This window comes from Saccopteryx bilineata, chromosome X (assembly GCF_036850765.1).
Source record: "Saccopteryx bilineata isolate mSacBil1 chromosome X, mSacBil1_pri_phased_curated, whole genome shotgun sequence".
NCBI lineage: Eukaryota > Metazoa > Chordata > Mammalia > Chiroptera > Emballonuridae > Saccopteryx > Saccopteryx bilineata.
The window spans coordinates 47,293,334-47,309,580 of NC_089502.1; positions in this window are offsets into that span (position 1 = coordinate 47,293,334).

Genomic DNA, 16,247 nt, shown 5'->3' on the forward strand with positions numbered 1-16,247 from the left:
ATCTAATTTTGTAGCTCAGATTTTTCGCTATATTGTGCAATTTTGTGGTATATAGGTATTTTATATATTTATTATTTTAATTATTTTTGTGATAAAATAAGTATTTTCCAGCCTAAAAAATTGAAGACAATATAAAAATATTAGTTAAAACATATTAAAAGAATATTAAATAAAATAAAATACATAGCATACAGCACATGAGTAGACAAAGATTTACATGTATGAAAAATGCAGCTACGGCTGCTTCCACTTGAGCTAGTTTGCCCATGTGAGATCGCACACAGCACACTGTTGGTTGATGGATGAGAGACGACCAACCTGAGCACTGTATTTACCTAAGTTTCAGAGTATAGAAAGTGTTTATAAGTGTGGGAAAGGTTAATAACAGTGTGGGAAAGGTTTATAAGAGTGTGGGGAGGGTTTATAAAGCCTTAAAATATATATGAATAATAAAATAAATATAAGGTCACTACTTCACAGATTTTTGCCTATTGCAGGGTGTTCTTGAACCTAACCCCCCAATAGACGAGGGGCCACTTCTTTTGATGATTGGTAGTCATTGATTAAATATAAGAGATTGTACATTTTACCATTATATGTTAAATATATTTTTGTATTTTTATAAATATTCTTGAACTTTGTTCTGAGATGTCTTAAGTTACTAGGATACTGTACGATTCTTTTTTAGTCTTGCTTTAACAATTTATTAGGAATGACCAAAGTGACATTACGTCTTGTATTAATTATTTACAACTAGTGATGAAAGAACATTTTGTGTATTCTACTTTATGCCCCATGAATCACGAAGTTTTTTTAGAATGCCAGGAGAGAGCAAGCGTTATTATCAGCTCTAATAGAGAACTGGGCACATTTTCTTCTAATTTTCTCAGGTGATTATTTTCCAACCCCTGGTGATTCCTCAACATGTTCATACTGATTAGTACTCTGCTAAATATTCAAGGGGAACCCTCAACAATCACAAGAGTTATCTCTCAATTCAACTCTCCCATTTCTGCTACTCTCTCTGTGTTTAGTAAGACCCCTCAATTCAAGGAGTATTTCAGGCTCAGTTGTATTTTCTGTTTCCATGTAATGGCCTGAAAATTCTTCCAAGCTGGGCAATAATAAGGCTCACCTCATTTACTTCACATCTCTCTCTCTCTCTCTCTCTCTCTCTCTTTTTCCCCCCTTCTTTTCCAAGTGAGAGTAGGGGAGATAAGCAGACAAACTCCCACATGCACTTGGACAGGGATCAATCTGGCAAACACTTTCTGGGGCCGATGGTCTGCCCATCTGGGGCCCTGCTTGCAAGCAAGCTATTTTTAGTGCCTGAGGTAGAGGTTTTTTGGAGCCATCCACAATGCCAAGGCAGATGTTCTCAAAACAATATAGCCATGGCTTCAGGAGGGGAAAAGAAAAAGATAAGGGGGAGACAGAGTAGTGAAGAAGCGGATGGTCACTTTCCCTGTGTGCCTGACTGAGAATTGAACCTGGGATATCCGCATGCCCAGCTGACACTCTACCATTGAGCCAACCAGCCTGGGCTCTTTCACATCTCTGAAGGATAGCTTGCCTTCATTGCCTGACATCAAAGTCTTAATTATTGCTAATATATTATATCTGTTTTTGTTTGTTTATTTTGTATTTATTTGAGGCAGAACGGTAATTCAATTTCTCTTATTCCATCCTGTCTGAAAACAAAATAATGCTTATATTTTAGAAGATAAACGCTAGACATGTCCTGCAGTTTCAACCTATCAATTAAAGAAATTTTACTGTTAGTTATTAATGACAATGGAATGTTTTATGTTATAAAGTTATATATTTATCACAATAATTTTTTTACTTTGCATACCTAAAAAAAGTTTCATTTTTTTCATGCTTTTAATCCAAAATTTGTTGACTACTCTCCATAAGCAAGAAACCCAATATTTTGTTATATTGAAACTGTCCTGGGAGAGTTATAGCACTCATTTTGACAAAATTTAACCTCTGATTATTATTTTTGAGTGATTGCTTTTGAAGTTAATGTTTTGGAGAGTAGATTTTATAGTCCTTGTTTTATAGATGTAGGTAAATTATCTTTAAAAGGTTTAATATGTGTGTTAAACCAGTATGTATTTAATGGTGAACTGAGAGAGGTTAAGATTGTATTTTAGCAAAACTTAAAGTTGCATACTTACTCATGGGTTGTATGAAAAATAGCTGAGATTGGAAAGGTGTTTTTTTGGGGGTTTTTTTAAAGATTTTATTTATACATTTTGAAGAGGAGAGAGAGAGAGAAGGGAGGAGGAGCAGGAAGCACCAACTCTCATATTTGCCTTGACCAGGCTAGCCCAGGGCCTTGAACTGGCAACCTCAGCATTCCAGGTCGACGCCTTAGCCACTGAGCCACTACAGGTTAGGACTGGAAAGGCTTAATACAAAAGAATTCTAGAGGATTTGTGGATCATAGATTAGGGCAGGACTCTGGTGTTGTTTATCAGATCTGCCATTCGTAAACCATGAAACATTAAACAAATTATTTATTTCTGAGCTTCAGATATTTGTTTCTGGTAAGAAGTAGAAAAGAAAAGGGTAGTTTGTCTAAATGTTTACACAATTGCATAGCTAGTAACATTCTTTCATAGCTACTTCAGATTTATTACCTTCTTCTTTTGGCATAAGGACAACTTACATGATGGTATCTCTCCCTCCCCAAGGATCAAAATAAGGATCAGAGCAACACTGTACTTGATGTTTCTCTGAATTTAATATGCCTGCTTCTTTGAGAGTTCGTTCAAAAGAAGAGAAGCCTGGACACATGTTTTCATGATGTCCGGCTTTGTCTATCCCTCTTTTTTCTCTCCCTACGAGTCCAACATGGGAAGATAAAGCTGAGTTTTCTTTTCCTCTATTTAGCAGACACTTCTCACATATACTATTTTTCTCTTTCCAGACATGGGGTTTATAAAAAAAATTCCCTTTCCTGTAAAACATAATGGTGGAAAGGGAACAAAGACAGAAAAAAGCTTCATGATAAGGAAAGATCCAAAATTGTTATTATTAATATTTATCCTCCAGATAAGCATTTGTGCTTTCATAAAGGGAATTAAGATTACCTTGGTGCATCCTTTTTCAAAAACTTATTTCTTTATTCTTTCCTTGTTCCTATGGTTTCCCAGTTTAAGTAGGCATCCAGGGTACTGATTAAAAATCTGAACTTTACCAGTGGAAGCTTATAGTTACTGTAGGCATAACTTCCTTCGATGAACAGTGTGGGTCATCCAGGCAGTTTAACCATTTCATAAGGCAAAACTAAAATTGTCCTAGAACTATGTTTAGGTGGTTTGACATTATGGTATGGAAAGATGTCTATGAATAAACTGAGTAAATCAACAAAAAATGGATTAGGCATCAATCCAGTCTTCCTTTTTCTTGAAATAACCATTGTTTTTTTTTTTTAATATTTTATTTATTTATTTAGGGAGGAGCAGGAAGCATCAACTCCCATATATGCCTTGACCAGGTAATCCCAAGGTTTTGAACTGGCGACCTCAGCATTCCAGGTCGATGCTTTATCTACTGCACCACCACAGGTCAGGTGAAATAATCATTGTTGGTTCTTGCTGGTTGGCTCAGTAGTAGAGCGTTGGCCTGGCGTTTGGATGTCTTGGGTTTGATTCCCCATCAGGACACACAGGAGAAGTGCCTATCTGCTTCTCCATCCCTCCTCCTCTTTCTCTCTCTCTCTCTTTCTCTCTCTCTCTCTTTCTCTCTCTCTCCCCCCCCTGCCTGTAACCATGGCTCTATTGGAGCAAGTTTGTCCCAGGTGCTGAGGATGACTCCATGGTCTCCACCTCAGGCACTAAGAAGAGCTCATTTGCTGAGCAACAGAGCAATGCCCCAGATGGGCAGAACATTGCCCCCTTAGTGGGCTTGCTTGGTGAATCCTGGTTGGAGTGTATGCAGGAGTCTGTCTTTTTGCCTCTCCTCCTTTCATGGAATAATTAAAAAAAAAAGAAAGAATCATTGTTCAGTCTTTAATTTCTGCATGTAGATTAGAAAGAAAACATGTGGACTCAGTTTTCTGTCCTAAAAGCAGTGTACCAATGTTCCCTGTCTTACTGAAATTTACCAAGATAACCTTAGTTTCTACATTACTAAACTCTCTTTTATGCTTCACTGAAGCAACCAGTCTCTTCCCCAAAATAAATTCTCTGTCGATTTGTCCCAGTCCATTACACATTGTGCCTGAGTTACTACTCCTAGAATTAGATTCTCTTTTTTGAAAAATTTAATGTCCCAGTAAGGGATGTGGGCCTATTAGGTAACTTTCAAGCCCTTTCATTTTCTTATATTGACTATAATAAATCAATCTAACAAATTTTTTTTTGCAAATTCTGGCTTCAAGGTGACTTTGCATTCTAGTTTTGGGTATATAATCAACCGATAATCTAGTTGTACTTTATAAAGATGTTCTTCAGAATACTGGACAAAAAATTATATTTTATGCAGCCAAAAGGTACACACTTATACACAGACAAAAGCTACTCTGATATACAGAGAAAATGTGACATTTTTGGTTCCTGTATTCCTATAACCATTCTAGTTTTCTTTTTGAGATCCATCTATCAAGTTATAGTGAACTGTTTGGGAGGGTACTTACAAAATAAAGGTATCTAACACTGATCTTGTTTAAACATTTTGGGTGTCAAAAATATCTTATGCATTCAATAATTACAGAAGTATTTATTTATTTTTTTTATTTTTATTTTTTTACAGAGACACAGAGAGGAATAGACAGGGACAGACAGACAGGAACGGAGAGATGAGAAGCATCAATCATTAGTTTTTTGTTGTGCATTGCAACACTTTAGTTGTTCAGTGATTGCTTCCTCATATGTGCCTTGACCATGGGCCTTCAGCAGACCGAGTAACCCCTTGCTTGAGCCAGTGACCTTGGGTTCAAGCTGGTGAGCTTTTGGCGACCTTGAGGTCTCAAACCTGGGTCCTCTGCATCCCATTCCGATGCTCTATCCACTGTGTCACTGCCTGGTCAGGCCAGAAGTATTTATTGAGAAGTTACTATATGACAAGGACTTTTCTAAGTGATAGAATCATGAAATACATATTCTCATATTCTGGTAAAGGAGAAGAACCAATTAAATATATATATTTATATATTTAATATATATTGTATATTTATATATTTAGTATATGTTATTTGTAAAATATAATTATATATACAATTATAGTATGTTGAAATGCATTGAGTGATATGGAAGAAGCCTAAGGGGTAAAGGAGATTAAGGGTGCATTTTAATTGTAAAGGTCAGAATAGGGTCTATCCACATGATTAAGGTGGAGTAAAAAATTGAAGTAGATGAGTAGTGAGCAATGTGGAAATTTGGGAAAGAGCACTACAAGGGGGGAAAAGGCTGAGTACTGCCTTGAGAAGGGAACATATATAGAAGATGCTAAAGGCAGATAGGAGGACAGTGTGAATAGGAGGAGACAGTAATGGCAAAGCAGTGGATATTGAGGTCAGAGGGGTAAGGTAGAAGAAGGGGCCGATCGTATAATCTTGCACTAGAGATTTAGCCTTTTACTCTGAGTGATAAAAACATATCAAATGGTTTTGAGCAGAGTAGTGGCGGATATGACTTTATGTTTTTGTACAGGTTTGCTCTGGTTTATGAACAAAAATTAAGAAACAGAATTAAAAAGAGTAGAAGCAGAAAAACCAGATAAAAAGCTACTGCAATAATCCAAGAGAGATACAATGATGTCTAGACTGGGTGGAGGCAGAAGAAATGGTGAGAAGTAGTCATATTCTGAATATTAATTAAAATGAAAATGAATAGGATGTTCTAATGGCTAGGTTTTTAGTTATAAAACAATAAAAGACGTCAAGAAAACCCAAGGTTTTTTATCTGATAACCTGGAATGATTCAATGGGATAAGAAGGAGTATTAGTCTCTGTGGGTTTGGATCAGGTGAACCCGTTGGGCTCAGATTAAGGCATGTTAAAATGATTTTTACATATAAATACAAGTGTTTAGTAGGTGGTCTAATATTCAAGGGGAACTTTAGGGGAAAGATCTGGTTCAGAAATATAAATTTTGTAGTCACCAGTAGATGAATACTTTTTGAAACCAAGTGGCCCTATGAAACCATCATGGAAGTGAAAATGGTTAGAAAGCAAAAGAGGTAAAATAACTGGGTACAGTTGAAAAATAAACATTAAAGGAAAAGAGCCCACAGATAGTTGAGTAAGAAGACTACCATGAGCATTTGATGTCATGGAAGCCAAGTGAAGAAACTATTTCAAGATTTCTGATGAGGAGTCAAGTTAGGGACTGAGAATTTAATGTGGTTTTTAGCAGTGTGTAAGCCACAGACGACGCTGTCAGGAGCTGTTTGAGTGGAGTAGTACAAGCAAAGCTGATTAGACCAGATTTACAGGAGAATAGAAGAGAAAGTGAACAAAAGAGTATGTCATCTTAATGCCTTCTAGTTGTCATTATTTCTGATGAGAAGTCAGCTGTTAATTTTATTGGACTTCCTTCTACCTGAGTCATTTTCTCTTGCTGCTTTTAAATTTTTCTTTTTGTCTTTGTCTTTCACTACTTTTACTGTGTTGTGTCTAGGTATAGATTTTCTTGCTTTTATCCCAATTGGCATCATTGATACTGATTAATATCTTTTATTAAATTTCAAAATACTTAGTTGTTAATTTAATCATTTTTCTTCCCCTTTCTTTGTCCTCTCTTTTACGTTTATCACATGTATCTCGGTGTGCTTATTGGTGTCATATATTGAATAGTTTTTTGAGGTTCTCTCTATTCATTTTGTCTCTTTCTGGGGGGGATTATATAATCTCTATCAGTGTGCCTTCAACTTTACTTAAACTCTCTCTTGCTAGTTCAAGTCTACTTTTAAGTTTGTTTATAAAATTTTTATTTGACTTTGTGTACTTTTCAACTCTAAAATTATTTTTATATCTTTATTGATATTATTTATTTGATGATATATACCTTCCTTTTATTATTTAATCATGGGTTCATTTAGTTCATTGGAAATACTTAAAATGACTGTTTTGGAGTCTGTTTCAAATAAATTTGAAATCCAGTTGCTCTCACAGACAGTTTTGGCTGTCTGTTGTTTTTTTCCCCCATGTATGTAACTCTTTCCTGTTTCTTTGCATGTCTCATTATGTTTCATTAAAAATTTGACATTTTATGAAATATATTGTTCCAACTTTGTATCCTAATTTTCTCATCTTCAGGCATTTTTATTGTTGATGTTTGATTTTTGTTTGTTTAATGACTTGGTTGGACTATTTTAATAAATTCTAGCTCTCGTTCACTGTCAAAGTTTTGAGGTTCCTCCTCAGAGGGTTCTGTCTTGCACATTCACACAATCATCCTAAGACTTTCTTTGATCTTTCTTCCAAGATGTTTGCCTCTGTGTTAAATCACACCCAGTTTTAATATTATGTTAATTGACAGCTGGTTTTTCTATTAATTTTGGAAATACACAGGGTCACAAATTGCTCCAAAATCTAATGCAAATAAATTTTTACACCTTTTCAGATACTAACCCCAAGATGGCTTTTCTTAGCTTCTCAGTTTTCTGATCTCAGTCACTGATATACAGTCTTATGTTAACACAGGAGCACTTTAAATCATGAACAATTTGAGAGATGAGCAGTCATTCATGGGATTTTTTGCTTTAAGTCATGAGTGAATATTTGAATCACGAGCTTCCACCACCCTCCACTAGATAGCCTGCCAAATGTTCTGAAAGAGAGGAAGAAACAAACTTCTATGGAAAGGCTTTTGTTGAAACAGCCTCTAAGTGAAAGTGAAAAAAGTGTGGCGAAAGAGCCAAAAGTCAGTGAAGAAAATGATGATTAAGCAAAGCAAAAAATAGCAATTAAGTTTAGTGATAAAGTTACATATCATTTAATTTTGCAGTTAAATGTAGTGTTAAGTGTATAGAGAGTACGTTATGTTAAGTGATAGTGCACGAAATGAAAACCTCCTCTGCCAGTCTCCTCCCCCTCCGCCAACATCTTCACCTGAACTTGAAGGTAAATACACTTCATAAACCAGTTTATATCTTTACATTCTCTCTTATTGTGTGTGTGTGTATGTGTGTGTATATATATGTATGTTTTTTATAAAGTACATTTTCTTATTTAAAAGCATATAAAACAAAATTTTCATGTGGTTTCTGGGGGCCGGAATGGATTAATTGCATTCCTATTAATTTAAATGAGGAATTTTGATTTGAAACACAAGCAAATTGAGTCACAAGCTCAAACATAAAATGAATTAAACTCTTTTGTCAAGATACTACTGTACTAGCTGGCTTGTGATTTATCTTGTTGCTCTAATAGTGCTATCAGCCTCCTCTTCATTGCTTACAGTTGAAATCTTGATCATTCTGAGATTGTCCTTTATGTTTAATTTCCTTGCACTTTGTTTGAAATAAAGGGAGTGTATTTGGTGAAAACTTTGGGGCTTTGTGTTTTTATAACCTGTGTTTCTTCGTTCAAAAATATTTTTTCCAGTGTTGTAGAGCTAGGTTGAAGACAGTGGGCCAGTTGTCTGGAATCGACCAATCTTCTGCTTTCTGAGCAGGGCAATTAGTGGGGTCAGCAGTTTCAGAACTTCTAAGCTGCCCTTTACATTTTTTTGTTGGTTTTTACTCAACCCTCTCCCCATTCACAGATGTTAGTCTATTCTTTGTGTATGAGTCTATCTTTATTTTGCTTGTTCATTCATTTTCTTCATTAAATTCCACATATGAGTGAAATCATATGGTTGCCTTTTGCATTTTTGAACCTATTCATTATGAATCAGGTGGGGCAAGAACAATGAGGACCCCAGTATTTTCAGCCTGTTGCAACTGGGATTGAGCATCTGCCCTCTGAGTAGTGGCTGGGTGAAAAAAAGAGTCCCTGACTGTTAGGTCAAACTTACCGGGAGTTTAGTCTCTACAACTTGGCACTGTAGAGAATGAGAAATACTGGTGGCCGATCCTTCTAATTGAAATATAGTATCCCGTGGATGAAGAGTTCACCACTGATCCATTCTCGGAAGTACTGAGACATGCTTCAAGCTTGGGAAATTCCTTCTTGACTTCTGTTGGTAAAATCAAGGAGGTCATAAGAAGTTAGACTTTTCTTTAAGAAAGAACCATTTCCGCCCTGGCCGGTTGGCTCAGCGGTAGAGCATCGGCCTGGCGTGTGGGGGACCCGGGTTCGATTCTCGGCCAGGGCACATAGGAGAAGCGCCCATTTGCTTCTCCACCCCCCTCCTTCTTCTCTGTCTCTCTCTTCCCCTCTCGCAGCCGAGGCTCCATTGGAGCAAAGATGGCCCGGGCGCTGGGGATGGCTCCTTGGCCTCTGCCCCAGGTGCTAGAGTGGCTCTGGTCGAGGCAGAGCGACGCCCCAGAGGGGCAGAGCATTGCCCCCTGGTGGGCAGAGCTTCACCCCTGGTGGGCGTGCCAGGTGGATCCCGGTCTGTCTGACTGTCTCTCCCCGTTTCCAGCTTCAGAAAAATACAAAAAGAAAGAAAGAAAGAAAGAAAGAAAGAAAGAAAGAAAGAAAGAAAGAAAGAAAGAAAGAAAGAAAGAAAGAAAGAACCATTTCCTCTTGATCCTTATTGATTGGGATGTAGCTGTAGTTTGGGAAATCTGCATCTCATTTGTAGCAGGAGGCTCCATTTCCATGCCATTCTTGAAAAATATGAGTCCTGGAAGATACATTGTTAATATCACTTCCAAGAGTTCTTTCTTGAACAAGTTTTGTAGTCTAAAATCCATGTAATTTAGGGGACCTTTTTAATAAAAAAATAAAGCATATATATATATATATATATGTATATATATATATATACACACACACATTATTAACATTATTGTGAATATCAATATGAGATTTTAGTCTCTTTGAAAATGTAGTGGAAAAAATTTCTAATTTTTACCTTTTGAAATGTAGATAAATATTTCCAAGGGAAATACAACACCATTGTCTCCAGCTTTACAACTCAGGGATAACTCCAGGTCTACTCACCCTTGAGATATAAACACAAACATCCAGAGAAAATAACTCTGTAGTTCTCACTTTATAATCAGTCATAACTGCAGCTCAGAAACTTGTCTTTTATCCCAGTTTGCTGAAGAGATTTGCTGAAAAAGCTATAATTATGCAGAACCATAAAAATATTTCTCTACCATGCCAGGCACATACAAAATTAAGACTGGGTCTATGCAAGTTCAGGACTCCAGCTAGAACTTAGCTTCATGATCTTCACTGTGTATCTGACTCTGGTCTTGACCACTGTTGAAAAAATGAGGCTAGATTAGGAAGTTGGATTTTCAGGATAAGCAAGTGAGCTTCCTCTTCATTTTACTTACAAAGATTACTATTTGGTAACCAGCTCAGTTAATTAATATTTCAATTTCTTTCCTCGCTGGGTGGTCCATTGGTAAAGCATCAGCCCAGCGTGTGGTTTGATTCCAGGTCAGAGCACACAAGAGAAGTGACCATCTGCTTCTTCCTTTCTCTCCCTCTCCCTTTTCTCTTTCTCTCTTCCTCTTTCGCAGCCATGTCTTGATTCGTTCAAGTCCATCAGCCCTAGCACTGAGGATGGTTCTGTGGAGCCTCTGCCTCAGGCACTAAAAATAGCTAGGTTGCAAGCATGGCTTTGGACATGCAGAACATCGGCTCCAGACGGCGGTGGCCAGGTGCATCCCAGTTAGGGTGCATGCAGGGGTCTGTCTTTCTATCTCCATTTCCCTCTTGGGAAGAAGAAAAAAAAGATTACAATTTCCTATCATTATTCTTTTCTTCTTCCCCTTCTTTCTTCTCACATTGGAACCTGGGTTAATATAAAAGCTTAGTCAGTAGATCATTGTAGATGAAGATATCCACATTCTCATGCTCATTTCTGCTGGTCTATATTTCCGAGCAGCTAGTCTGATTCTTGGTATGAATGAGGCAGTGTGGATTTAGATCCATTTGTGGATATATGGCTGGCACTGAGGCTTCTTTATCTTGTGATCCGCTCTCCTGCATGATCAGTGCTCCGAGGTAACTCAAACATCTCTAATTGCTCCTTCTGACTGAGGTTCACTGAGTGCTTCAGAAGCACTAAAAAGCTTTGGTACATATATACTATGGAATACTACTCAGCCATAAGAAATGATGACATCGGATCATTTACAATAACATGGATGGACCTTGACAACATTATACGGAGTGAAATAAGTAAATCAGAAAAAAAAAACTAAGATGAATCCATACATAGAAGGGACATAAAACTGAGACTCAGAGACATGAACAAGAATGTGATGGCAACAGGGGCGGGAGGTTGTGGGAGGGGGGAGGGGGTGAAGAAGGAGAAAGGGGTTAGGGGAGGGGAGGGGCACAAAGAAAACCAGATAGAAGGTGACAGAAGACAATTTAACTTTGGGGGAGGGGTATACAGCACAATCAAATGTCAAAATAATCTAGAGATATTTTCTCTCAACATATGTACCCTGATTTATCAATGTCACTGCATTAAATTTAATTTAAAAAAAAACAAATTCAGAAATAACACTAAAAAATAAAATAAAATAAAGTCTGGCTTTTATTCTAGTCTTTGACCCAGATAATTCCTACTGCATCAACCTTTCTGGAAAGTTATATATTCAGTCTCATAAGTACTATATATATTTCTCTGTTGGGTTTAGATAAGGATTAATATCTCAAATGTTTTTTAATTTAGGCTTTATATTCAACCTATCTAGCACATGCCTCCTCTTTGGTATTCTGTTCCACATAAAGGAAACCTAGGGATGCATATATAATTAACAAAAATCCACTAGGAGCAAAAACAGATGACTTTACTTTCCATACCTTTCACTTAAATCTTAGTCTCTTTTTACCAGAAAAGGCCATCAACTTGCCTCTCCTCCCCCATTCTCTTTTCACGTGTCAGGAGATAAATAAACTCGCTTTTAAGAGAAAATCAAAACCATTAAAAGCATTTCTTTTCAAATCAATATTAGGTGCATTCTAAGAGACTTTTAAACACTAACAATGGTAAATAGTATTAAAGAGTTATAAAATTTTTAGATAGTTTTATGGCACACATGAGATTATTTTTTTGCCCATTTGTTTAACCAACATTTTGGGTTAACTTTGCTTATCTGTTGCAATCTAGACAAATTGAGAGTACAGGTTTAAAAAATACTTTTACTATGCAAACTAAACAAGATAATATCCACTAGTGCCTATTTAAAAAAATTAATATGTTTTTGAATAAAGATGAGAAACAAACGTTTAAATACTGAGCTATGAACATTTTGAATACGTACATTAAACATTCTTCTTTCTCTCTCACTTCCAAATTTTAGTAGTCCTGAAGGTACTTTTATTTATAAAGTAAACACTGAATAGAATCTGATTGCCAAGACTGCTGTCCAAATTTCTGAGCATATGGGAAGACATCCTCTTCAAAAGGGATGTATAAACCCTCAGATGAGGAGGGCCTGATTTCGTGATGTCTATAGCCAATTAGGAGCAAGATTGACAGTCTTCTCAGCCAGCCTTTCCCATTTCTTCTTCAGCAGTGATGTAGCCTTAAGGCAACATCCCAAATACTAGCACAATGTAGGGAAAATTAAGAAGGTGGGAAGGAAAGAAACACGACTGTTTTTAAAGTGCTGCTTACTTTTTTTAGGTGACAATGATGAAGAATCTAACTAAAGCTCTGACTTTGTCATTGTCTAATCATTTGTAAATGTCCAATTGATATTTAAACTCAACATGGCTATGAGTATAATTGTAGTATCCTAATCATATAAACCAAAAAGTATACCGTTTGTTTGAATATAATTTTATTTTGAATTAAAGTCTTCGAATTCCTGCTTCTTTTTCTTTTTTTTTTAGCAACCTCTCAATCAACAATAAAGCAGAAAGAAAAAAAATCAGTAGCTTTGGCTGGGTAACTCAGTTGTTTAGTTTCATCCTGATATGCCAAGATTGTGGGTTTGATCCCTGATCAGAGCGCATATAAGAATCAACCAATGAATGCATAAATAAATAGAAAAATAGATACTTCATCCTATCTCTATTTCCCTTACTCTCTCTCTCTAAAATCAATAAAAAAAACTCATCATGGACCTAAAATCGATAACACTACTGAAAAAAATACTAAGCCAAACCTGAAAATATGATTATATATGTATTAATTCTTATCTTTTCTGCATCACTCATTAATTATTTATTTATTTTTAATTGGAAAGTGAGAAGCAGGGAGGCAGAGTAAAAGGATTCTTCATGCACCCCAAATGGGATCCACCTAGCAAGCCCCCTACCAAACAATGTTTTGTCTATTTGAGACCATTGCTCCATTGCTCAGCAAACAAACTATTTTAGTGCCTGAGGCGAGGCCATGGAGCCATCATCAGTGCCTGGGGTCAACTTGCTCCATCTGAGCCATGGTCGCTGGAGTGGAAAAGAGAGATAGAGAAAAAGAAAGGGGAAAAGGGGAGGGGTGAAGAAGCAGACGGTCACTTCTCTTGTTTACCTGACCAGGAATCAAATCTGGGACATCCACAAGCCAGGATGATGCTCTACCACTGAGCCAACAGGCCAGGGCTCTCTCATTATTTATTAATCATGCTAATATATATGCATTAATATAATGTGTGCGTATGCACATATCTTCCTTGGTCTGCTTTGCTATAAAATCTTTATTAACAGATATCTATTTTAAAAAAGTATTTTCTGTGTTTTTACCTTAAGTTAATTATTAGTCATAAGGAGAAGATTTACTCACATCATTAATATAGAGACTAGGAGCACATTAAATGTCTCAATATTTCAACTTTTGTGTACTGAGTTCTCTAGAGAACTCAAACACAATTAGCTTATGAAAAAAAATACATGTTGGAATAAAGTACTGTGACAAAAAGTTGGCCTACATTTGTTTTAAAGTTTAATATCATACTATACCAGCTATAATTAGTTATAAGCATGAAACCATAAAATTATGATGCTTTGATGTACATAGCCTGCTATAAAATTTGTCAATTTATCTTAAATTACAGTTCAGTTTATCAGGATTTAATACTTTCAGTTCTTCAAATGTTTTTCTCCTTTTGAATGTATATGGAAAAATTTATAATTCTCATTTTCACCAGAACTAATTAAGACAGTATCTTCAGAAATCAAAAACAGACTTTTTCATTTGTGTCTTGATGAGTGGAGTAAAATATAATTTATAAATAAATACTAATAAGCTACAAAATTCAGTTTAGAAATAATAAATTTATTTTAATATCTTTAAGCTATATTTTGCAATAACTATGTATAACATAAGGTTTTTCATCTAAAATAATGTGTCTATATAAAATAAAATTTACAAAACACTGTGAATGTCTATAATATAGTATTAAAAACAAGCAGAAATGTCATGTGATTTGAATACTGGAATTATAAACTCTTTTACTTACACAGACCAGCAATATAAGAAATTATTTAAAAATAGTGTGTCAGAATGGAAACTATGCATCTTATATTTACTGTTGTTTTTTCAATGAATATATTTTAGGTAATAACAACATTGCATTTAACTTATACTTAAAGTATAAATTTCCAAGACTTTACTTTGTGTGAAATGTCCATTTTATAATGTTTTTGATAGAATCATATTCATATTAAAATGTTATAGGTAGTAATATATTTTTCTTTTTGAATTATGAACATTATTAACATATTTAATTTTTAAATTATAACTTCATTTCTTAATAACAAAGAAATACACAGGATATGAATTTTACTGAAAAAGGAGTAAAAATATTTTGTGTTAAATACTGAAAGATGAAAAGATTGCTAATGACATAAAATCTACATTGCTTTAAGCTCAGCTTGCAAATGATAACTATTGCCTCACAACTCAAAGCTACTGGTTAATACTTTTATTTTCCTTGCCTGTAAAGCTATGAACTCCAATGCTGCGTGATTCCTTTATGAAATAGATGAGTGATAATTATGTACTAAGAAATATGTTAAATTATTAATTTAAAAAGGTAAATAAAAAGAAATGAAAGTTGCAAGGGGCAAATTTTAAAAGGTATCTGAGAAATATAAGCCCAGAATCAGTTTAGCATCTAGATTGTAGCCTCCATCATGTGGTGATAAAACTGCTGACACTGCATATGCACTTATTTGACAGTTGTTCTCACTCATAAAACAAAGGGTGATTCACAAAGCTCATTACAATTTGCAAATAAGCTTTAAAACCCATAAAACTTTTTTTCTGACATTTATTGCCAGAAGTAGCTTGAGGATGTTGATATATATTGATAGTCTGCTTAGTGGCATTTAGAAATTTTATTCATAATTTATTCACAGACTATAAATATTTCTAGAGAAAAGCTGGTTGGAACATGCTTGTGGGCAGGCAGGAAAGTACAATTACCTGTGGGGTGGCTGGAAATTCTTGAGGCTTATTTTTTTCAGGGACATGAAAGGTAACAAATAGTATCTTATTCTTAGAAATTTCTACTGGTTATCACCCAGTGAATCCATACAAACGATTTTTTATATCACTAAATTCTTTATAAAGGTGATTTTATTACCTTTTTTAAAACTGTGATTCATTCAATATTGTTATAATTGTTATTTCACTTTATTTATTTATTTATTTATTTTGACAGAGGCAGAGAATTAGAGAGAAGGACAGACAGGGACAGACAGACGGGATGGGAAAGAGATGAGAAGCATCAATTCTTCATTGCAGCTCCTTGGCTGTTCAGTAATTGCTTTCTCATATATGCCTTGACTGGGGGGCTACAGCAGATCGAGTGACCCCTTGCTCAAACCAGCAACCTTGGGCTCAAGCCTGTGACCTTGGTCTTCAAGCCAGAGACCTTTGGGCTTAAGCCAGCGACCATGGGGTCATGTCTCTGATTCTACTCTCATGTGACCCAGTGTTCAAGCTGGTGAAACCATGCTCAAGTCAGATGAGCTCATGCTCAAGCCAGCCACCTTTGGGTTTTGAACCTGGGTTCTCCGTGTCCCAGTCTGTTGCTCTATCCACTGCGCCACTACCTGGTCAGGCTTGCATGATATATTTTAAAATACTAGTTCATGTTTCTTAAATGTCAGTTGATTTCGTGGAATTATAGAAACTAATTTCTATTCTAGTCTGTTATAACTCAGTAATTTTTCAGAATTATTGTATTGTTAGATGATATTG